At 45.7% G+C, this 25,377-nt stretch overlaps 1 protein-coding gene across 1 annotated transcript in view; it reads right to left on the bottom strand.

Moving 5' to 3' along the window:
- The window catches only part of fut8b (fucosyltransferase 8b (alpha (1,6) fucosyltransferase)), a 62,738-nt gene extending 43,803 nt beyond the window's left edge, over window positions 1–18,935 (bottom strand). Inside the window, exon 1 of the mRNA XM_068342587.1 lies at window positions 18,726–18,935. The gene's annotated coding sequence lies outside the window, so the exon portion shown is untranslated. The remainder of the gene's footprint in view (window positions 1–18,725) is intronic.
- Between the last annotated feature and the right edge of the window lie 6,442 nt (window positions 18,936–25,377).

Raw genomic sequence — 25,377 nt, 5'->3', positions numbered from 1 at the left:
AGTACAGTAGACGCGCGTACATCAGCTCATCGGATGGATTGAGCAGTCCTGTTTCCTGCTTCCTGCCGTCTCCTGTGATCGACTTCACGGGAAAACACGACGCGTGAAAATCAGCGGCATCACCCAGATCTTTGAAAGAAGGGAAGGGAACGACAAAGAACGACAAAACAGCTCGACAAAGGATGCTAATAAGAAATGTCAGAGTTTCAAGTAGAGTAGTATCTTTTATTTTTGACTAAGCGGAGAGAAGGCAGCCTTTTGACGGGTACGTGAACTATTTTGGGAGCAGTTAAGTGCTCTCTGGAGAATATCACACTTGCCTAAAGGCTTTGCTAATATTTAACATTTTTCTGTCACTGTGAAATTAAGTTTAATCTGAAAAGACACTTTCAAATCAATTAAAGCAAATCTTCACTGGCACCTCATCCCAAAATGTCAAAGTAAAACAAGGATGAGACAATTTGGAGAAGAACTTGAGAGACTTTCATTCATTTTGCGTCGCTTTAAGGAAAACTTTTTTGCGATAACGGACGGATGTTGTCCTGCTTTTGATGTGCATTTAAAAGCAGACTGAATTCACAAACGGTCACCCACAGTTGGACGGGACACGAAAATTCATGTGGGTGCTCAGGCGACACTCAAGGATGGGGGGGGGGGAACGCTTTGAATGAGTAGGACGCGTAAAAATGACTGGAGGCGATTTAAAACTCGTCCTTTTTACGACTCATCCGGGTTTCTTTTTATGTGGATGAAGCAATCTGCACTCAAAACACCATCAGCACCCCCCCCCCATCTCTCTCTCTTTCCTCATTTTCTCCACCAGCCGGGGCCGAGGACGCATCGGGAGCCACACGCTGCCAGTCGGCATTTGTCCTTTCTATTAAAAGGAAAATTCTGGCTCGGCGTTCAGCCCGTTTGTCTGACGTCTGAGTCGATCACGCCACCAAAACGGGCTTACAATCAATACACACACTGATGATTACATTTCAGACGGGTGTTTGGGAGATAAACATTTAAATGACAACGCAAATGGACAGCGCCATGACAGATACTGCTTTGTGCCTTGGCGAATCTGTCACATGCCAGCAACTGTAGACTCGCTATCTCGTTTTGTTTTAAAGCGCCTATTCCGTTTCCCTTGCAGAGATTGATATTTATGAATGCTGGTTGCGGCTAATGTCGAGAATTTACAACTATGAACTAATTCCACCCTCCCTGTGACTCATCCTGGATAGCAGTGTTGTCTAGATGCTTCAGATCTGCACAGTATAAGTCAAGATATTTATCAGGATATTTAAGTAAACAGCTTTATTTGGGTTGGAGCGTGTGTGGAGAGATTTGGGAGTGAGGCTCTTAATGGGAACAGCTGGGTAACATGTGGGTTAATGTAATAGCTGTCCATGGTGAAGTGGTGCGAGGCTCGGGCGATCTGGCCCCCCAGCATCCCCGGCTCTCCTTTCTCTCTCCCCTCTAAGCACCCATCAATTGAGCAGTGAAGCCATCAGTGCCTACGCTTAGTCCGCCCGTGTCATTGCTTGGATTGCTGAGCATGTGTGTGTGTGTGGAGGTCCTTGATTGGACTCTACAAGAGAGGCTGGAGCATTAATGAACGCTGACTGTCGCAGTTCCAGCCCTCTTTGTAAGATCTCTCACCCATCATGCCGTCTGATGGATTAGTATGCGCCGATCTAAATCTTCCCCTTTTTTTCCCCATCATGCTCTGCTGGTTTAGGATGTCCAAGATCAGCAGAAACTTCTCATGTAAGAGCCTTACTCAGTCTTCCAATCCAAATCAGACCACCATAGGAAGTGGTCTCGTACCTGGATGGACTCTGAGGTTGGGTTTTTGTGACCATCAATCAATCCCATCATCAAATTCTGAATTCTGTTCAAATAAACACTGACAATCAGAAGAGTAACCCTGACCTGTTTCACAAAGCGAGATAACTGAACCTCTGCGTTTGTTACCATAGTAACAGACTCTCTGGAGCTAACCATGATTGAGAGCAGATTTTAGTCCAGAAACCCGGGTTTTTCTTCTGACTCCACCCACTTTCAAAGCTGCTCACGCGGTTTCATTTCTGATGTGGAGGCAAAGTGTTCTGGGTCGGTTCAGGGTCTTACCTGAGCAACAGATGGTAACGTAGTCAGTAGCCAGTAGTAGTAGTCAGTAGTAGTTTTCAGTAGTAGTTTTCAGTAGTATTGGTATGTAAAAGTCTGCAATATCTAACTTGTCTCCTTCCTTTAATCTGCTCAAATACTATATATCCACTACGTATATGTCACTGACGACTTGATTGGAACTTGATGGGTTTCATCTGGAGGACAGCAGTTACCCATGGCAACTGGAGTTGCTGACCCTTAACACTGACCCAGCCCCCCCCACAGAACTTCAACTGGGCTCCCCGCAGAACGAGAGGCTGGGTGGAGATGACCTTAGAGCTGCTGAAATCCCAGGATGATTCCTGAAAGGGCCTGTGATATAATTGTGTTCTTCATACTATCACCTTTATTACAGGAGAACAACAGATGTGTGTCACGTGACTAAAACAGACCAAAAATAAACTTGGAAAGTTCTTAAAGCTGTTGTAAGCAGTACAATGCCACAGCCTTTGATGTAAGAACTAAAGCAGTTTGGGCTTTTATCAAGGAAGCCATCAGTTCTTATATAATATAGATATATGCATGAGTTTGAATAGTCTTCTTGTGAACTGTTTTTGTAACGTGCATAAGCCGATTTGCTCTTTTATTTAAATAAAATTAAAAAGTTTAAATAGGTTTCACTATTTAGCAGATGTTGATATGGACATTTATGTGTGTGTAAAGAGCGTGATGTTGGCGATAAAACAAGTCCAATGTCCACTTAATATTTACTGTACAGTATTATGCAGATATATTAATTCAGATTGGTCTATTTACACCAAACATTTCTCAAACAGACGACTTCCTGTAGAGAAAGAGGATTCTTCTCTCCCCAAATCTCAGCTGGATGTAATTAAGATTAAGCTGTCATCTACGCCGTCGCAGCACAAGCCTTTATTATATCTCACTTTAAAGAGGTTCATCTTATTTTCGGGTGTTTCATGTCTTCATCAAACCGGTGCTGCGACTGACTAGAAAGAAGTTACCGGAAAAAGGTTCCGGTTTCACGATACAAGGACTTTTTTTTTTTTTGGGGCGCAACTGGAAAAAAATAAATAAAAAATTATGAATACGCATCAGGTTAAAGGAGAAGCATCCATTTGTTCCTCAGTCCCGTGTTTAATTTAACCAGCCTGGGGTTGGTTGGGCTTTGTTTGCATATGCTTGTTATAGAATCAGTGCCCACACACACACACACACACACTCCTCAGCATGGGGACATTTTGATTCCTTTTTTTAAAAATTTGCTTGGCTTGTCTGTCGGTTTACGCCGGCAGAAGGATGGTGACTCAATATTCCGCCAGGGCGTTTCGTCGTCAGGCGGGTTTTTTGTTTTTTTCTGCATCGAGAACGGAAGGTCTGCCGTTTCAAAAGCGCCGCGACGAGCACATGCGTACGTCTGATCTGAGAGGTGTGTCGTTTGAAGCCGAGCGCGGGAGGAAGCCCCCCCCCCCTCTCTCCAACCCCCCAGAGACAAAGCTCTGAGGAGAATAGTGCTGATGCGGTCCCTCTCTCTCTCCAACAAGAGCCGGATAATGCGTGGCGAGGAGACGGCGGGATACGAAAGCAGAACTTTGATAACAGAGGAAAGAGGAAAAGAAAGATGCAAGACTTCCTCCGTCTCCTCGTCTCAAGGAGGGGAAAAAAAAAAAAGGTTTATACCAGACTTGGCAATTAAAAAGCCCCCAGGGCAGAAATGTGTCCCGCTCTGATGATGTCAGCGCTCTGAGGAGTGAGGGACAGGTCAGCGCTCGCGTCGCTGACATCACGGGCCCCCTCAGAGCCACGGCGAGATGTCAGCCCGGCTCTTGCCGTCACCCGGTGATGAGGCCCCGACAGACTGTTCAGAGGGGCCCGACACGACAAGGCAAGCAGAAACAGGGATGATTCAACCCTGCAGTAAGGATGGAGGCAGCAGGGGACAGACACAAACCAGAGGAGAAAGAAGGGGGGAGGGGGGGGCAACTTGTGAGGAGTTCATACATCCAGAGCTGGGGAGGGACAGATTAAAAAGGAGGGGGGGTTTAAAGCGGAGTGAATGGAGCGTTGATGAAAGAATGACTGAAAGGCGCGACGACAGGAAGTAAATTAAAAGAGAAAGGACCCGACTGTATCCGAGGCGAAGAACCGAAAACACAGACGAGCCTGAGAGACCGTACAGTGACCAAAGATGCCCCCCCACCACCAGCACCACCACCACCCCCCCCACCACCTTCTGACAGCCGCTCTGAAGCACCAGAAGAAGCAAACAAACGTGTTCTCCTGCAGAACTCCCCCAGCGAATTCCGGCTGCTGAGTGAAAGCGAAACAGAACAAGAAGCATCTCCAGCAAACTTCCACTGAATAATTTAATGAGCCGCGTTTTAAAAAATAAAAGCCGGACTTATTTATTCCTTTATTTATTTATTTATTTTTCTTATTTCCCTACCAGCCACTGGTTCATCCAGCGTCAAAGCCGTTCGCTCTACGGGCAGTTTTGTGAAAGCTTTTTCATTTTCTCTGATGAGGGGAATAAGTTCTTGGTAGGTACGTCGTTGGGTGGGGGAGGGGGGCGCATACACACACACACACACACACACACTCACACACGCTCCATTTGGTGTCCCAGGAATTCATTCATTCCTTTTTCCTTGAGCCCCTTCACCTGTACGGGGGTCGACGGGGGCCGTCACGCCAACAATCGCGGAGTCATAATAACGCTGTACTGTGTTCACGGGCTTCTAAAAATTACAATGAGTATTGTACCTTTAAAAAAATGCTAAAAATAGTTACGTTCCAGGAACAAAAACACCCAAAAAAAAAACCTCCCAAAAAACCAAAACAAAAACAAACAAAAATCACGTTGCTTCAACTTAATTCATTCAGTATTTTCTTGATACAAACAGGAAAATGACTTGTTTGCAGACCCCAGCCTATTCATTCACTTTGGTTGCACACACACACACACACACACGCACGCATGCACACACACGCACACACACACATGCACACACACACACATTTACGACGACTGTTCAGACCCAGGTGAAGTCGTGGAAGAAATCCCCCCCACATGGTAATCTCTTCCAAATCAATGCTAATGAGGACATTTGAGCACATCTTTTTCTTTGATGGCGCACTTTGTTCCAGGAGGCGGGGGGCACAGGGGGCTTGGGGGGCGGGGGTTGTTGGGTTGGGGAGGTATAGGGCAGGCAGGGGCCTGTTGATGTGTGCCAAAGGTGTGGTGGAGACACGGCGGCCATCTGGAGGGCCGGTGGGAGCCCAGAACACCTGATGTCAGGCCACAGACTGTGTGTGTGAGTGTGAGTGTGTGTGTGTGTGTGTGTGTGTGTGTGTGTGCGCGCACAGGGATTAAAGCAGAAGGAAAATGACAAATATCAAAAGGATTTCTGCGTGTGGTTGCTTCATCAAACTGCCCATCCATCAGGCTCTGTGTGCAAAATATATTAAAACACCAAGCTGCAGCAAAAACCAGCGGGATGAGAAAAGAGGGGGGGACGGAGGGTGGTTGGGGGGGGGACGCTTCTCGCTTCTGCAAATTAATTAATTTGGCTTTAAATCATCTGGCGGATTAGTTTAGCCAAATAAAAACAATAAGACATTTGTTTGTGTCGTTTATCTGCACCTTTATTACGTATCTTTCAGAAAGCGTGGCTTTGCTTTCCGACTTTCCAACCCCCCCCTGCCAAAAAAAACCCACAACCCCCCCCACTTCTCTTAGACGGTCTCCCGCAGTCAGCTTTTTTAAAAAACTTTATCATTCCAGCTCTTATTTGCTTCGCTTGTTAAAAGGCTATCTTCACCTCTTTCGCCCCCCCCTGCATAAACACACACACACCCATGTGGATTCTCAAACGGAGCTGGTTTTGTCGCTGTCAAAGCAAATTAAACTTGAGGGTTTTTATTCTTCTTTGGTGGGGATTAATATTATAATTTGATAATTCGTACTATGCAGTATAACCAAGTGTGAAAAAAATGCTTATTTTCCAGAACCCCCCAAGGTGACGCCTTCAAATTACTTCGTCTCACTGAGTGTCTAACACCCAAACGCATTAAAACGACGGCTGCGGCTAACGCTTTATTTTAAATTATTATTATTGCTTTCAGATGATTATTGTCGCCATTAATCGTCTGATGAATAAAACGTGCAAAAATCGTCTTTCCCTCTGCTTTCAGAGGATTGTGTTCCTGCACTGGTGCGCCCTTCTACCCACAATGCATAGCTTTGCTGCAGCCAAGTGTAGCCTGCATTGGACACACACTCCGTCAATGGAAGTTAAGGGTTCTGCACTGCCAGAGATACGGAGCTACAAATCTATACCTCTCACGGGACGGTAGGGGAAAGGGGTGGAATTTGATAAACAGCGGGGGTCAAGACACGGGTCGACTCGCCATTAAGTTATTCTGACAATTTTGATCCATTGCACACAAATACTGGGATGAGGTACTGGGCACCTATGAGGGGTAAAAAGAGGAGATGGGGGTGGAAAAAACTGTCAGGAAGCATAAAACAAACAGGAGAGCGTCTTTACTGCAGGAGATGAGAGGCGATAAGAGACTGAGAGTGTGCTTTATCAGGATGCAAGGGGGAGACGCTCCCCCCTCTGTAGAGAGGGCGTTGGGGGGGGCGGACACAGGGTAAAACTGTGCCATAAATCAGACGCAACTACATTAAAACAAAATTAAATAAAACATACTGATTTCCCGCAAAGTATTAAAACTTAAAATTGGGAAACAAAAACGTCCACGGAGTCGTTTTTGGGTCTGACAGCCCAACATAATGAATAATCCTGGAGGATTATTCATGAAATGAATGGAGGGCTCATAATTTGTGATTTATGGTATATTTTCTTTGGGTTCATCTCATGTGAAAGTCTTTTTTATATCAATAATTCAATTATCAGACATCTGATGGCTCAAATCCTAAATACAATGGGTTAATAACTCATTTGTGAGATGGATGACTTGATTTCCGTGAGGACGATAGCATCGACTTACATCAGTGACCAAACAGCAGCCGTTCCCGTAAGAGATTTACGGTGTGAAATAGCAAAACTGACCTACGATCAGCTCTCAGCTCTTCATATCGGGTTAGTTTCTGTGAGCCGATGATCCTGATGTTTGGCAGTCTGTCGCCTTCGCAAAGTAGCTCTTAGCGGCTGGCGGAGCGCAGGTCAACAGTCTAACATTAACTGTAAAAAAATAACTCTGTCGCTGCAACAATCAAAAATAGTAGAGGTGGCTAAAAGATGTTCAGAGCCTGAATTTTGAGATAACTTTGTGTACAGTGAGGCTCGCTCCCATGGAGCGTTCCAAATGTGTGTGTGCGTTCGAGGCTCGGAGATCGGGCACGGGTCCAACCGGGCAGAAACAGTGCCAGTAGCCTTTCAGGAAGGAGCATGTGTCCGGCATCCATCGCCGTAGTGCTGGGTCACAGATGTCACCTGCTCCGGCAGCCTGGCTCACGCCACTTGCCCCCAACCCCCCCCACACCACCCCATTGCTTGCCCACATGTCCACAGCCCTGCTCTGGAGGCGGAAAACAAGAGGCTCACAGTGATGTCAGTCGGTTACATCTACAACTATTGTTGGGTTTTTGTAAAATCAGATTGGAGCGGGAGCCACGGCACGATCGTCTCCAAACGCAGCCATGGATATATAAAAAAAAACAAAAAAGAAAAGAAATCCCAGAGCTACTGGCGGTGTGATGTCGCCGTGGCCTTGCCAAGCAGTCACACTCGCAAGTTCAGCTGAATTAAAACACTGATGGTGGTGGGTGGCCGCAAATGAGCCCTGAGAGAAGCCTGGCAAAGGAACACATACTTAGATAATGTCAGTCACAGGAAAAAAAAATAGTGTGAAACCACCATCCAACAAATTAAATTAACGACGAGACAAAGACGCGTGTGTGTACTCGATCGCCCCTGGCGACGGCACACAGACTCCTTTACAAACGGTGCGGTCATCTTTTTGAAGAGGGCTTGAAATTCCTTTTGCACGCCTCATCACTTGTTTGCTCAAGAAGCCGACCGGGTTCAACCAAAGGAATCCTGCAGATTGTTGATGATGTGTGGATCTGGCACATGTAAACCCCCCCCCCCCCCCAGTACGGCGGTGACATTTCCTTCCAGAGGTTATTTTTTTAATTTACCGTGCAAGATCTTAATCTCATGTGTCTACAGGGTCAGCGACTCCACCCTAAACTTTTCTAACCTTTAAACTTGTCAGCAGAAGACTAGAAGTTACGCCTGGTCATCTATGGAGCCCTCATGATGCACCACGCCAGCAGGTCAAGACTGACAAGATGGTCCGCTCCCGTCTCCCCATCAACTAACCAAACCCAACCACAGCCCCAGTTACACATCCTTTTTAAAGCGCGACTTGGGCGTATTTATTTCCCCCCAACATTCCTCATGAAACGTACTAAAGGAGCTATAGGAAACTGAACAGCAAATGTCCAAATCGGAGCAAACGCACAGCTGTTGGGATCTCCATACCAGCCAATGAGAGATCGATATTAGCTGCTGTGTAACAGGGAAGGCAAATAATTTTTCTGTCATGTTGATTTATTCTTTACAAACGCTGATAACACATATGTGTTATGTTGGATGTTACACTAGACCTCGAGACATGTATGACATGACACATCCTTTACTCAGGAAACGCCTGCATGCTACTTGAAACTGCAAACCCAAGAGCAGTCGTTTTGTTCACTGCCAGCAAACAAAGATGTGGGATAGATTATACCTTAGGTAAGTATACCTTCCATCATCAGACAGTCTCTTATATCTTTCCAAAGCATGAACAATTTTTTTTTTTTTGCAGCCTCCTGAAACTGAAGAGCTGAATAAAAATGTTCACTCCAAGCTGCAAATGGTCAGGAGTGTGGATTTCTCTCTCTCAATGCTCTTTTCTCATCCTTCACACAAATACTCCTGTCGCTTTTTGTGTACACAACCATAAATGCCTTTGACGAGAGTCTGCAGAGTGCGACGTTACCTCCAACTGGAGCTATTCATCGCCCAATGTCTCCTCCTAGGACAGTAAGATATTTACCCCGGTGTTAACCGTAGCCATTCAGACCCAGTCTAAACACTTTCACCTTAAGGTATGTTAGGATACCGCTTTGTTTTCTGAAAAACAACGAACTATGCTTCCACACACAAGGTATTGTTATAAAGGTTGAAGGGTTTAAGCATTCAGACGATCGATAAATCTCCAGTGGATGAAGTAATCGGGTAGATGACGAACACTAAACTCTTTGTTACAAAGCAGGCATTAAGCTTGGGCAAATTTGGTGGATGCTTTTGTTTAAGTACGAAAAAGAGAGTCTTGTTGGTTCCTAAAACTAAAGGAATTAATGCATACAGATCCAGGACACAAGTAGATGATGGAAAACTAGTTGTTTCAAGGTTAGCGTTGGATCCGGCGTGATTAAGTAGAATAATTTGGATGAGTTCAGAATATAATGTGAAAAATCTCGACTTTCTGGTCTTGCCTTTACGAAACATCCAAGGGCATGAAGAGGGCTCACTCGCCAGCTCGATATGGGAGTGTGGTGGGCGCTAGCAGCCCATCCTTTTAATCCCAGTTAAGACAAGCCTGGCAGTCAAGCCAACGCAGAGGAGCTTGGTCCAGTGTTAGTGGGATTAAAGCAAAGCCTCCGCTCTGTTGTTATGCTAATCCACAAGACAATGATTATCTGCAGGGCAACATTGCCACAGAGATAAACATGGCTCAAGGGGGCGTATATTAGGGCACCAATTGCCAGAAGACCGAGGCCATTGATGTTGCTATGAATGGGAAAAAAGTGCGCAGAGATTTTTTTATTATTTCGACCAGTTGGATGGGTCAGTCTTCAAATGGAGTGGCAAACTCAAAGATGAAGCTCGACCCTCGCAGCTTGACCTCAACCGGTTGACCTGCAAAGATTTCCACACTCACTGGGACGAGGACTTAAATAGCTCACATGCAATTAGCTTCTCAAATGAAGATAGGGTACGTTATCCTGCAGCAGCCATAGGGCACCATTATGATGCTTAATAACATGCTCTCTATGGCATGTGGAATGATGATGATGAACGACTACGACGAACAGGGTTTCAGCTTTGCCCCATACATCCTCTAATGTGACAGCGCCGGCAATTCAGGTGGTTGCACCATTAGAAAGTTGGAGGACGACCATAACACTCGATTCATTTATAATAATCCTTCACTCGGTCCACAAATCAAAGCAAGGAGGCAAAGCTGTCGCCGGGTGTTCCCTACTTCGTTGATGTGCCAACTTCAATTCTTCTGCCGAGATCACAGAGAAGTAGAAAAATGGGATAAAGGAGGCTGGCTCTCTGTTTCTGGAGCAGTTGTTATGTGAGTTTTGAAAGGCCGGTGGCCTGGCTGACATCACACAAGTCAGATCTCGCCCTTGGTCACCCTTAAAGTCCAGGCTACGTCCATCCAGTCCCCCCGTTGCAGCTCCCACAAGATCTTAATCCATTCTTTTCAGTATGAGGTCAGTTCCTTTCAGTCCCACAACACTTTTGATTATTATGTCATCCAATAGAAGGGTTGTTATATCGGACAGACATGCTGTTACTGCTTCCAGGCCCCTGATGAAACTAAAGAAAAGCTCTGCCAAGCGGGACCATTAAAGTAGCCTCTGCCTCGATGGTGTTGGAAAAAGAGCAACGGTGGACGGTAACATGACAGCGTGAAAAAGAAATAAGGGGATGAGGCGACGTCGTGTGATGCGAGACTCCCGTGGCGACATGACAGGCGTGTCAGATGTGAATGGCCTCCTGCTGGGCCGCTTTGGGCTTTGCCATAGGTGAATGCCAGTGCTGCCACTCTTGCTAGCGCTAAAAGAGGACTCCAGAAGATTTGGAAGAAGGCGGCATTCATGATGAAAAGAGCAACAGGTTGGAGAAAAGCTTTATTTATCATTCAGCTCTGGCTACAAGTTAGAAAAGGGATTAGCTTAGCTGTTAATTGGTTAACTACCACTAAAGAGCTACGAATCGGACCTGCCCAACAATCTCAAGTTAGGAAGTAAGTCTTCCAGTTGCAGTTATTAAAAACTTTGGTAACGTGCAGATAAGGATGAGCAAGAAAAAAAAAGATGAAGACAAATTAAAGATAAACTTAATTACATGTGGGATTCATAAAGTGCAGTTCATTAATTTGTAAGGAAGGGAGAGGTAAGAAAAAAACGTTATGACTAACTCTGCCATCGTGCACAAAGCTAGACTACGAACGTGGTTCGTCTGACTGATGCTTTAGAGACCAGGGAATTCTTCTACCTCCTCCGGATCAGCGCTGAGAAAGACATCCTGTAGACTGATGGCTTTAAGTCTTGTCGCCGGGAAACAGAGGCTTCCAAACTCCAAAGACTTCCAGCACTGCACTTAAAAGAATATATGACTGTATCGAAGCATTATCTATGAAACAAATGCCCTTCTGGTGCATCATTACAGGAAAGACTGTCGAAGCCAGAGACTGTGACAAAGACTATGTGTCAAATAGTCTCTGGCCTCGAATAGTCTCAAAACTTTCATGTATACATCTGAACTTAACCTCAACATGACATTTACATGTGAGTTAAATGATGTTAAACTAAAGAGCCCAACATCAACCAATCAGGTCCGCGTTACCAACATATTGCTGAAACGCTGCTTTGGACGTCTGTCGTCTCAACTGTGCAAGGCCTGAGCGATGATACGGACATTAAAGTCTGGCTCGCAATGATCACCTGAAGCTTGACAAGACAGATAAAAAATTTAAAGAAGGTTATTTATTTAAGGCTTTAATGCATCTTGGCAGATAGAACAGTTGTAGATGTTACAGGAAGGGTTTACAGGGATCAGGTCAGCATTCAGGAAACAGCCTCTCTTTCTTATAGCCTCAGTTTGGAACTGAACCCATGGAGCATAATCAAATCGGTATAAATACTCAACATATAAACAAGCTGTTTTCTTTGGATTTTTTCCTTCATTCTTTGCACATCCAGAAAGAGTTGTCACAAATTCAAAACAAAGTTAGCATCACTTTGAAGGCCGTTCTCTGTGTTTTTGCCTCTTCAACCTCTCCTTGAGCTGTTAAGACCCGAGCCATCGGCGCTAACGGTTCCATCCATCTCCCCTGTCCCCGGTACTAACTTGAATACCCGTAGTATTTCTTCCTGGTAGCTTTCTGTCATGTGGGGCCAAGGGAAGAGAAGAAGATGGGCTGAGATGGCCCCCGGACACCGAGGCAAGACGCAAAGAATGACCAGATTGTCATAGGTTATAAAAATGCACTCTAGTGGGAGTATATGAAGATTCATGGAATGGTTAGAATCATAAATATGACATGACGCACAGCAGTGGGGGGCATTGAACACGTGTCTAAGAGCCAGCTGTTCCTGAGGAATCCAGTCTGTTTGAACCCATAATGCAGAAAAGAACCCTGGGAGTTGTTGTTTCTGCATGACATCTACACTTGTATCTCACTAACCCTACCTCCCGCGCTCCCTCAGAGTTTAAATGAAAACAATCACCATGTTTCATGGTTTAGAATAAGAAAAATAACACAAATCTACAATGATTTGTGTTCTAGAGATATCTAGTATCACCACAGCTTTATAACTTTAATTTTAAACCAAAAAAACCCCTCCAATAATTAGCGGATAAGAGTTTATTTACTTGACTGTGTGGAGTGCTTTAAAGATCGGTATTTCTCACTTTCAATTCCAGATTATTGCCTTTCCTGGTTGAATTATTGAAGAAAAACATATATCTGAGTCTTTATTCCTATTTACAATTAAAAAATGTGTTGCGAAATTACTTGTTTATTGAAACTGCCCAAAAAAAAGAAGCACAACACTTTTTATTAGGTGATCCACAAGTACACATACCTAAATAAAAAAGTGAGGCCAGCGCCCTGCATTGCAGCATGAAATAATACATTATCTTAATTCAAAGTCCGCAACACAAGCATTATAAATTCATTTTGTAAGTCAATCAATAATTCTAACATCGGGCATGAGGCTCCTCTGGCAGGCAGACCTCCTTAATACCCAAAAATATCATTAGGGAACAGGAGATTGGACATCCCTGAGAGGTCCGGCGGGACACATTCCCACAGTCATCCGGAGCAGAAGCTCCTGGAAATGTTTCAAGTCACATCTATTAAGTTAATTTAGCCCTAAATCTATTCTTCTAATGCACTGCAGCTTCACTGTGTGTCAGAAATAATGCTGATGGTTTTGTCCACATTGCAAATCTAACTCTGTGGGAAGGCGGAGAACACATTTTGCACGAGTCGGAGTTGGCGTGATCGCTGCAAGGTTGGAGGAGTGATCCGTTCACGTTGGCGTCGTGTAACGGTTAGTTGAGGCGCGCATTCCCCCAACGAACTAATCGCACAAAACTTCCAACCGATGTGCCAGGGCGTACGTTTAGAGATCAGGTTATAATAAAGTGAAGAAGTTTCAGCCAAATTTACTGAAACGCATCGATATGTGATGAACGACGCATTTCAGGAGTTCTTCAGCGATTGTTTTATTTTATTTCATCCATTTTCGTTTAATTTGACTCTGGGTACTGATTTCCTATATTTCCCAGAGTGCTTTTCAAAAGACCCTTAAGAAAAGGGCCTGACATGGTCAATGGAGCACGCCTTTTCATTCAGCTGTGAGTTAAAAGACAGATATGTGCACCATTTTTGATATCGAGACTCCGATCTCTCCTCCATTCATTGCTGATGGACGTCCTTGCCTCCCAGTTAAACGGGTTTTGCAGCCATTTTTCCACGCCTTCTTTGAGGTAAAGTGCATTCTGTGATCCTGATAGACGTCTACTCCCAGATCTGCGCTGCACGGAATGCAGATTTTCCTGTATTCTCGGAGTATGCCCGCTGCCTGATTGCCACCCCGCTGCTTTCAGGAGCCCCATGCCGGGGCAGGTGACAGGAATCCTGCCACGTGAATTCAATCGGACCAGTCGTCTGAGATTTCTCAGCCGCCGCCCTGCGTCGCCAACCATCTGGAACGCACCCTGTGCACGCCACACACGCTAACAATTACCTCTTTGATAGATACGGAGATGAACCCATGCGCATTAAACGCACCTCCTGCAAACAAGGAGTCGACTCGGCGCCGACCTCGCGTTCTGACCTCTCGATGGAGGTCACAGAGATGAATCCACCCCTTGGGGATCAACAGCGTAAGAGGAAAAAAAAATACACAAACCCCCACCACCACCATAACAAACAAACCCTCCAGGAAGCAGGACTGGCACCAGAAATAGCACCCCCCCCGCCCGCCGCTGAGAAAGATAACACGAGCCTTTCATTGCGATCCAGGACCCACTTTGGGTTTAACCCTCTGTGGACTTGTGTGAAAGTCGCACACAGGAGCGCCCGATGGCGGCCCACCGGCGCCGGATTAGATAGCGCCGGTTCGATGGCGTCCGTAGGAGGCTGGAGGTGCAGGGGCTGCTGGGTATTTGGACTTCCAGTTGAAAACAGAATCATATCTACAAAAGCCCCACGTAGAGACAGGCCTGTCACACAACCTTTCTACCCGAGTGTGGGGAATGTACCCATTCTGTCAGACGAGCTCAACCTCTTCTTCTTCTATTCCTATGAGTGTGTCTTTGTAGGCCACGCAGGAAATTTGGGCTATTGTCATTGTGATCCTAATGGCCAGCATCTGGCTCTCTGGCATGAGTGTGTGTGAGTGTGTGTGTGGAGGTAGGAGTGAGGTGGGCGATTGGACTGCTCATGCCTCAAGCTGTGCAGCTGTCCCAATTACTACCGCTCTCTTCTCCCCTAATCTCCCCCCCCTCAGTACCCATCTGCCTCTTCCCGCGTTCCCAATCCCTGTCCCGTCCCATCCAGAGACGGATGACACAACTGAGGGTTAGTGCTTCCAGGAATACCCCCCCCATTCATCCTTAGCATCCCTGAACCCCACCAGTGTTCCTTCCCCAGCTCTGATCCGGGTCTGACCCCTGGACTCAGAGAGTCTGTTTGATGGACTATGAGAACTGAGCATCAAGGGATTTTGTGAGTAGGTGGTAGGGGGGGTTGGCAAGGAGAAGGAGGTCTGTTTGCATCCCACGGGGGGGACTCTCTCTCTCTTTAGATGAGCTAAAAATTCCCAGCGTGTCACACTTGTTTGAATCCGGGTTCCTCCTGCAGAGGTGTTACCGCAAACCCTACAGCGTTCTTCTCGTCCTGTGGGAGATCTCAACTCGTGCAAACGAAGGTCTAGTTGGAAGCTTCCTCGAAACGCCACGAGACGCAGGAAACACGAACGAATGCACGCTAACGTGCATCCGTTCTGATTGGAAATAAAAAATAAAAAAGTAGTATCACAGCCGACGGGATTTCATTAAAACTCCTGCGCCAGACGGAGACGCGAACGCGCCGCCGCCTTATGCAATCTCTCAAGAAGCAGCTGTGCAATGTAAACAAAGTGACTGATGATGTCGCCGTGGCGATCGGCCCTACTTTACAGCCGGAGAACAAACAGAATGAGTGCGGATGAGGAAATGATTGGGATTGACGAGGTCAGCGCGAGTCGTCTGTCCTTCAGCTACGACTGGAGGTCAGCTTCCTGTTCGGGCAACAAGCGGTACGCTAGCTACCCAGGGAGGGGGAGGGGTGCGATTCCCTCCGTTGCCAGGACGACTCGATCAGCTTCATCGGGTTATCACTTCTCACGGACCGACCCGTTTTTCTCCCCGGTAACCCGCCCCCCGCTCGCCTGGTGATTGGCTCACAAAAAAAATCAGCAGATAGACACTCGGCCTGGCGACGCAGACGCTAACGGCCCTACTGTGGGATAAGAGCAGGAAGCCGGGGGCAGGAAGGGCTTTTACCTCCAGAGTTTGCCCTTTAGGAAGCTCAGCTAACAAGAGGCTGCAGGTATTTTCGAACACGAGGCACGGAGATTTTCTCCCAATCAAAGAGACAAACCGAAAAAAAAACCGTGAGCTACATGCCAACACCGGACACAACGACAATCCTTCGCTGATCTGCGAGAAGCTAATCTTTACCACGCCTTATCTTTGGTCTTTCGCAATAAACCTCGGATAGGTTGTGTGTCAACGCATTCCACGTGTTCCATCCTTCGCATGAGGAATGACAAAAAAAAAAACAAATGTAAAAAAAACCAAAAAAAAAAGCTCCTTTTCCACAGCTCCGACCGGAGCCGAAGAGCGCAAATACCCCGCACACGGATTAACAACGCAAACAAAACAAACGCTTCCGGATGAGCCTTCCTCTGTCGGTAGCATTGTCAGCGCGCCGCCGCGTCTCGCCTAGCCTCTTCACTTCAATGCTCTTTGTGTCTAAAGCGCGACGCCTCAAAAACCAGGGAACGCGTCTTCAAAACGCGTTTGTTTGTTTCCTCTTCTTCTTCTTCTCATCCGTCTGGTGTTTTTTTTTTAAAAGGGGGGGGTTTATATATCTGGGACAGCTACGCGCCAACAGGGGATGTAAATACTGCACATTGAAGCAAATATCAAAACTCATATACACACACTGTACACCGCGCCAAAACACTGATGCTTGAAATTAGAACGGCGTTCTGTGCAAACAGAGGCGCTTCCTAGGGTGGAGGTGACAGACGGGCGTCGCACACACAACAACGAAATGAAACACAAAATTCAAGTGCGCTTTTCTTTTTTTTTTTTCTTAAATAAAACTTCCCGATCCAAACAGAAGGAAGCTCGCCATGTGACAAATGTGCACAGCGTTAAATATAGATAAAACCCTGAAATGAGTCACCGCCCATTTTTGTGCATCACGTCTGACCTCAACGGCAGAACGACGCTAATATGTTTAATGAAGTCATTAGTTAAGAAATGAAGACAGACAGGGTATGAAGCATAGAGGGTGGGGGCACAAAGGGCAAGAGATAGAGAGAGGAGGGTGTGTGTGTGTACGGTGGGGACTTCTCTAGAAAGCACACCCTCCTGTATTATAGATGTAGCATCATGTGTTCCAGCAGCTACACGCGAGGAAATACAACATGTGTCCAAAGCGATCAGCTCAACCAGCAGAAACAACAACCCCCCCCCCCCCCTTAAGCCTGGGAGGCTTAAGGGGGGGAGAAAGAAAGAAAATAAACAAAAAACTTCAAACCTGCCAAGTACATTTCAACGGTTAACCCGAGTGTCATCACTACTCTTTAATTTAAGCGTTTTGTGAAAGGAAGGGACAGCCTTGGTGACATTATTTGCGATGGGAGGATATTTACGGCGCAGATTCCAAATGATCGGAGAAAAAAAAAGAAAAAGAAAGAAAAAGAGAGATAAAACGCAACTCTTTATAAGATGAAGATGAGATGATGAGATTTGCTTTTGGTGAAATAATTGACTCCTGACATTTAAAAACCATCCACACACACACACACACACACACACACACACACCCCAAGGAGCAGGCTGCTGTCACTGCAGTATACATACAGGCCTGCTAACTTATTCATGAATGGGTTAAGGGAACTAACTCAATCAATCTGCCGACTTTATTAGATAACATTAATGATGCATCAGTGGCTCGTAGGTGTCCACTTCCTCCTGAGTCAGCAACTTCAATTCAAAGCAGACCACAATGAATATTAGCTGAATATTGATCAGGGCGTCAGGATAATTGCTGCACCTTATAATAAGAATGAGCTGGTATTTATTATAAGACAACACAATGTCAGAACACTCACACACACACACACACACACACACACACCACCCCTGATGACTCCTGTCCTCGTGTGACGGCGACATGACCCCCCCCCCCTCTCTCTCTCCCTCCCCATCATATGAGAAGGCCTGGTTACACGTTAACCACACCTCCTGGTGGGGAAAACAAACGCACGCCTGGCGGTGGTGATTATTACAGAGCACTTGTGAGAATAAACAAAGCTGTTTATTTATTTATTTATTTATTTATTTATTTTATAAGTGTCAAACCTAAAAAGGTGTGTGTGTGTGTGTGTGGGGGGGGGGTGTTAATAAAAACAGTGTTTAAAAAAACAAACCACGTCCTTGTGTCCCGCGTCCTTGTCTCCGCGGCCGGACGCGCTCCGCTCGCGTCAGCGGCGAGCGCGACAAACAGAAACAAGCGCACGCAGACGGGCGGCTAGCTTAAAAAGCTACCCGCTAGCTCGCGTGCGCGTGCGGTTCAGGTGATCCTGCGGTACCGCGGTGGGTGGGGGGGGTGGCGGCGGTGGGGGGGCTAACGAGTGTTGTGTCCGCGTCTCTTATAAGCGACAGAAGCGGAACGCGGGCTGGTGTGTGTGTGTGTGTGTGTGTGTGTGTGTGTGTGTGTGTGTGTGTGTGTGTGTGTGTGTGTGTGTGTGTGTGTGTGTGTGTGTGTGTGTGGCCTGATAGGAGCATCCCTCTTTAGCATAGCTAAGAAAAAAAAAAAAAAAACCCCGACCCGGTGTTGATGTAACGGAGCCGCGGATTCTCACCTAACTCACCGCGACCGCTATTTAGTTACCGCGATCGCGGCAGCGACGCAGTCAACAGGCCGGGATGTAGCGGACAAACAACCGGGGCTTACACGTCCGCCGCGCGGCGGGGTGTTCCGTCACCTACCTCGGCATGACACGGCGGCTCGCAAGGGGGCATCCGACCGGAGCCGCGGATGCTGGGGTCTGACGCAGCGGCGGTCGAGGCTCGTTGCTCCGGAACGCTGAGCAGAAAAGGCTGCGGCGGAAACAGGAACTGGGGAGAGCAGAGCGCTCCGAACGCGGTTGTCGATGCTGCTGTGTGCAGGACGGCCGGTGTCAAGAAACACCCGCGAAGGGGGGATGCTCCATATCCGGCACGGCCTTTCAAAATAAGAGGACGTGTAAAGACTTTATTAGACTACTACTTTTTTTTTTTACATTTTGTTTCAATTTTATATAAATAATGCACTTTTTAAAAAAAAACTTTTGCACTTTTATATAAATAATTGTACTTTTACAGTTTTTTTCCTGTATATCTCTTTGTGCAACTATCTGGAAGCGTTCTACAACTAAATCATATTTATTTGGCATCCATAATAAGCAGATTAAACCAGAGTTTATTCAGATTATCATATATTTCATATGTTTTTTTTATAAATATAACACAAAATTCTGCTTTTTCTGACCTTTATCATTTAGCTGCGATGACTTCCTTCAGAATCGATGCATATCCAGACACCAGCGTCTCACTGCATTCCTGAGGAATCATAGCCCATTCCTCCAGTTCTGGGATTATTCTGGGACCACCTTCTTCAAATCCCATCATGGATTTTCTATGGATTCAAGTCAGACGGATGTGTTGGTCACTTTAGAATGATCCAGGTTTCTGACACAAAGGCTCGGTCGACTTCTCCGTGGAACATGATGACACTTCAGCTTCAGTTTCCACATAGATGACAAGATGTTGTCTTCTAGGATGATCCTCGACCCTTGATCTATATGCAAATCATTGCAAGTCAGTAAAACTAGTATTTTGCATTGAATTTGTGAAATAACTCAAAGTCTGTGGCGTTGAGGTAACTTCTTGTTCTGATTTATACATCGCTAACAGCTGATCAATTTCCCATCAAGCCTCATATAGAATGTGTGGGTTGAACGTCTTTGAGTTCCATGGCTGCATTGGAAATAAACTCGATTTCACTTTGTTTGCTAATTATAGCTTTTGATAAAACAACTGCTGACAGCTCATTTTTCTCTTAGAGGTAAAGGTAGAAAGAAAAAAAATCAGTTTCAGTTCATGAATACGGAACCATCGAGGAAACAACAAGAAGGGAGGTAAACCCTGGGTGGAGGATGGAGAGGTTCGCTCACACTGATACCGTTGGGTAATTTAGAATCACCGACTCAGCTGCCTGGCATGTTTTTGGACTGTGGGAGGAAGCAGAAGCACCCAGTGGGAACCCACTCAAAATGCAAACTCCACATTAAAAAGCTCCAGTTCCCTGGTCTGTTTCAGCTGCTGAGATTTCCCTCCTCTCCCTCCACCTGTCAGTTCCACTGCTGCACCGCTGCTGCCTGCGCTTCACCACAAACACACACACACACACACACACACAGAGCCCATCTTAAAATAGAGAAAAGGGCTAAAAAATGAACCAGAAAGATGAGTGTAGTTAGATGAACTCCCTCCTGCTCTGGATAAAAAGACTAAAAATTAATTCTTCCCATTTCGTATTTATAGCTCTTTATTCTATGTCATGACAAAAGGTTAATCAAAACTTGGGATAAAACAAATTGAAATATTTCATTCATTAAATAAATGTTGTTTTTTTTTAAAAAAAAAGAACTAAAATCAACTTCACACAATAGGTCTTATCAGTTACGTTGAAAAGGACATTTAAGTTCAATGATAAGATAAGTTCAAGGCAAATTCTTTTTTAATCAAGCTGAACAGGTGGTACAAGTTGGAACAGTTTATCGTGACATTTAAACAAGTGAAAAAAATAAACCTCCACGAAAGAAACCTTCACAAAAAGGAGGATTTTTAATTTACTTTGCTGACATTTATGGAACAAATTATATTTTTGTTAATTAATTAAAGCCGCCCTTTCCAGTTCCACCTGAATTTTTAAAAGTTGACATGACAAGTTAGATTTTATAGCGAGATAGAAACTCTTTAATAAGTCAGGTGAACGCGGCAGCCGTCAAGCAATGATAATTATTTAAACACCAAATAAAGATAACTGCTCTTCAATTGAATCTCCAGCTAAATTAAATGTTTAATAGCAGCACTGTTCACGGAGTTCTTTTTGATCCCTCTCCGTTGAGCCTCATCCTTTTGAGGTTTTGTGATGAATATTTCAACACTAGAAAAAGTGTGTTTAACAAGCCTTGTCTCCACCACAGGTGTCATGTTTTATGAGCCTCTTATATCCAAATAGGACTTATATTGCCTTGAATTATTTACTGCATCAAATTCACATCAGAATTTCTTTATGTTCTGTAATTAATGCTTAAATGTAATGTCTTACGTAATATCCCCTTTATATAAACGTCTTTATTATAATTTAAAATACATTCTGCGTTTAAAATTCTACATTTGGACGACTAAATTGCATATTAACCCTCTTTCAGGCGGTAACTCATTAGGTATTTTATTTTGAAGGGAGACTAACCCAGTTTCCTGTCTGTGCCCGTCTCGCAGTGGCTACCTTGACTCCGGCTGGTGCGGCCGCTGACAGAGAGCGGGTTGGCGTTAAAGCTGCAGCGCGCCCTCCAGCGGCAGCCGGCGGTACTGCAGCCTGGACGTGGCGCTGGACCGACAGACCTCACTCCTCCAGAGCGGTGGAGGATCAACACCTGAAGGGTGACGCTCCGTTTGACCTTCAGACCGGGGACGGCGCCCGAACCCACGGTCACGAATCCTCAATCCTCCCACGTAGGATCATGTCACCTATCAACGCCTGAGCGGAGCTCCATCTGCTCCAGGATCACCACTCATATATTCCTTTCTTCCACCACCACTATCAGTTTAATTCGATTCCTCCTAAATTGGGTGATAATGGGAACAGAACACCCTTAATATCCAGTGTTTATCCTGCCTGATAACACCGGAGCAAATGGGAGCATGTCTAGACTGACAAATTGACTTTTTTTTTTTTTTTTTTTTTGGTGCTTTTTCTCACCAGGTGAGGCAGAGCGATGAGTCACAGTCTGGGGGAAAAAAACACACAAAAAAAGGTGTTGATGTTTCATACCTGGGTTCATTATCTGCATGACGGACAGATAACGATCTAATCCTTCTTGTGGAGATGTTACACGTGACGCTGTGACGTAAGCACGCATGCAGGTGAGCTGAGAGGCGACGGATCCTCTGGAAACTCCACGTGTGACATGAAAAAAAAAAAAAAAAATCACATGCATCCGGTGAAACTGCAGCATATATCAGTGGATGATTTATGTGGGAGTGGGAGTGGGTGGGAGCTGCACCAGCATCATCATCCCCATCACAGGTAGAACCCATAATGATACTGGTTTGCACCTTCATGGTATTCTGCAGTCTACCGACATCAGCTCATCTATTCACAGGCTTTCTGGACAAGTCATCACTTCTCCCCCCCCATCACGGCGATAAAAGCTGCTGCTGATGTGAAGGCGGTCACGCTCAGCATTCCTCCCATGGGGGGGGGGGGGGGGGGGGGACCGGCCTATTCAGTGAATCCAGTCTGGGATCAAACGAAACGGGATTCATCTACATCCTGGGGAAGATGGAAATGTTGCGTACATTTAAAAACGGCATCGTTTTTTCCCCCTCATCTAATTTGTCGTAATCAGGCTCCACGTGAGATCATTAGTTTTCTAACTTCCATATAAGGTGAATAAACATCCATTAATGGCTCACAAAGTGACCCCACTCGTATAGGGGGTGTATGTGGGGGGGTTGTTGGCTCATATTTCCAAGCAGAAGGGATGGAGAAAGGGATGCCAAGAACATCTCACAAGGTCTCACAATGCCCTTGAACACGTGTTTTTTTTTCTGCTACATGAATGTTTTTTGGAGCTGTTGCGTGGATGCCCCCCACACCCCCCCACACCCCCCAAAAGGAGAATCACAATCACAACATCCAAAGGCTTTTTATTTGCTGCTGCTTCTCCGCCCATTCTCTGAAGAACATCCAGTGTGGATGTGAGTGGCGAGGGGCGAGGGGCTGAATCACAATAACACCCCCCCACACACACACACCCACCCCCAATCCCACGCCCACCACCACCTACATTTGACACATACATACAGGATTTCCCATCTCCAGTGGAATAACTGCTATTCCCGGTGCAGTGGCGCCACTGTGTGGTTGAGGAGCCTCAGCGCGACGAGTCTAAGAAGAGAACATGACTCAGAAAGCAACCAGGAAAATTAAAATGTCACACACACACCCCCCCCCACACCCCCAACCCCCACCGGTTGTTGTCCTGCATAGTCGCCACTCCGCCCACGCAGGAGGACGTCTGGCGGCCAGATGATGTCATCATCATCAGCGGAGGAGGAGGAGGAGGAGGAGGAGGCCGCTCGATCGCTCCTGACCTTTCGGTCTGGGTTGACCTTTTCGGATTGAGACGTGTTGGAGGAGTTTATAAAGAAAAACATGGACATTAAGGAGTTCAACCGGACTGGGGGGGGGGGGGGGGGGGGGGCGACTGTTGTCCGATCATCAGACTGAATCCTCAGGTAAAAGACGACATCCTGAGGGAGGTGTTTGAGAAACCTGAATCTTTAACAACACCAGATTTGAGGATGGAGTGATTTTATTTTTTTTTTTACACACAAAACAACTGCTGGAATCGACCATGGATGACCATAAGGAATGGGAATAGATTATATATTTAAGCAACATTCAGACGTTAATATTATAAGATTTATTGTTGAGTGGGGATAAAAGCACTGGATTAGAAAATGTAGTGTTTTTTAAATTTGCAGCTCATTAAATTAACGTTGGATTACGGTCGTCTGAATTATTTAATCTGACTCAGGTTCCATTCAGAAGAATTTATCATCCGACATCTACTGGTCTCGAGGCCGTGCTCAGTGCTCTCATTTGCGTCTTGGATTTTTTTTTTGCTTTACTTAAATATCATTATTAATAAAATCATTTAAATTAACAGTTTGCCATAACCGTCATAACCCATGGACAGAAAGATGGTGCAGTGATGGTTGGGTGTCGGTGGGGAACTAACTGAGGGCTTTAAGCAGACACTACCACTGTGAAACAGTCGATGGCGCTGTCGCTCCACATCCATCCAATGTCGGACTCCTGCATCCGGATGCAGCAGCATCCGTCCTCCTCTGGAAACCCCGTTCACCTCCAAAGAGGCTGCTGGCGACCATAAATGAGTTCAGGAGGGGTGGGGTGGGGAATGTGGTGGGGGTGTTAAACCAATAGATGAGAGGCAGAGACAAACTCATTTAATTACCCCCCCTTGCCCCCAATGGGATGTGATCATGCTTCCAGCAGGTGTCACTGATGCCCCGACAGAACACATAGGCAAACCAGCAAGATTGACCCTTTGTTGCTGGTTTGCCTGTGTGTTTCTGAACTGGTGGGGGTGGGGAGGTTGTTGTTATTCATTTATTTTAACACAACCCCAACCCACCTCAGCTAACTTCTTCCAAATGCCGTCTAGTTAGACGGAGAAAAATAAAACCCTCTCCTGAGCTGAGGAGCTGCTTTCTCTCGTTTGCCGGGTGTTCATTAATTCTGCTGACTCGTGGCGAGCTTCCAGCATTTGCTCATTTTCGATGCACGCGTCTCAGCCTCTCCGGCGGGGGCTTTTTACCATCCACACCTTTATTTCTCAGACAAGCTGCTGAGTCACACGCTCGTTTTCCCCACGTCGCGCCATAAACGTCTGCGATGATGAACGCTGGCGCCGACAAAAAAACAAAAACAAACGAAAAAACTTTAAAAACATGCATGCAAGGTCGACGTCTTGGACGTAAAGATCGCGGAAATGGTGCGAAATCCTCCACCAGCTCAACATGGTGAGGATCCACATTGATTTAATTTCCAGAAAAAGGTAAAATGATGTAATTTTTTTTTTTTTTTTTGCCATTGGCGAATCCAAAAAGGAAGGAGAAATATTTCTCAGTCAGTTTAAAGGTCGTTTTTAGTCTGAAGCGTTTCCACTTCGTTCCACAGACACATGAATAATAAGGAAATTAATCGGTGGAAGTGAAACTCGCTTTTTTAAAAAAAAAATTTTTACGCCTGAAGTTTGTTTTTCTGGTCCAAATCCATCACTTTTACCTTCGCTTCTCTTTCTTGTCAAACATCTGAGCTAATTAAAAATTGGAGAACGTTTGCGGCGAAACGTGTTCACACCTCTGGGTCGATTTCCCACCGAGTTCCCTTCATGTGGTCTGGTGTGAACGGAGAATACTGAACCTTCAGTCTGGGTGATATTCAAACATTTTTAATGACGCTTTAGCATCGCTAAGCTCTCCTAGCACCAGGCGAAGGCATTATTTGCCCTTTTCAGGACTGCTAACCCCTGGAAATACCAGTTATTACCATTATTACCAATTATTATCTCCGTTTTCGCACCCAGAAAAAGTGAGACTTTCATTTTTTTTTTCATCTTGGCTGAATTTAAGTGCTCTAGTTTCATCTCAGTTCAGTTTGAGAGCAAAGGCTGCTTTTTTCTTCTTCTTTTTTTCTTCTAACCATCGTTTGGCTCTGAACGGCGGTAATGAGCGCCTTCCCCACATTCCTCCAGCCCTAATCGTCCTCCTAATGGTTTCA

Source organism: Antennarius striatus, chromosome 19, assembly GCF_040054535.1.
Source record: "Antennarius striatus isolate MH-2024 chromosome 19, ASM4005453v1, whole genome shotgun sequence".
Lineage (NCBI taxonomy): Eukaryota > Metazoa > Chordata > Actinopteri > Lophiiformes > Antennariidae > Antennarius > Antennarius striatus.
Note: the sequence above shows the minus strand (reverse complement) of the source record. Positions and strands in the feature narration are given on the sequence as shown.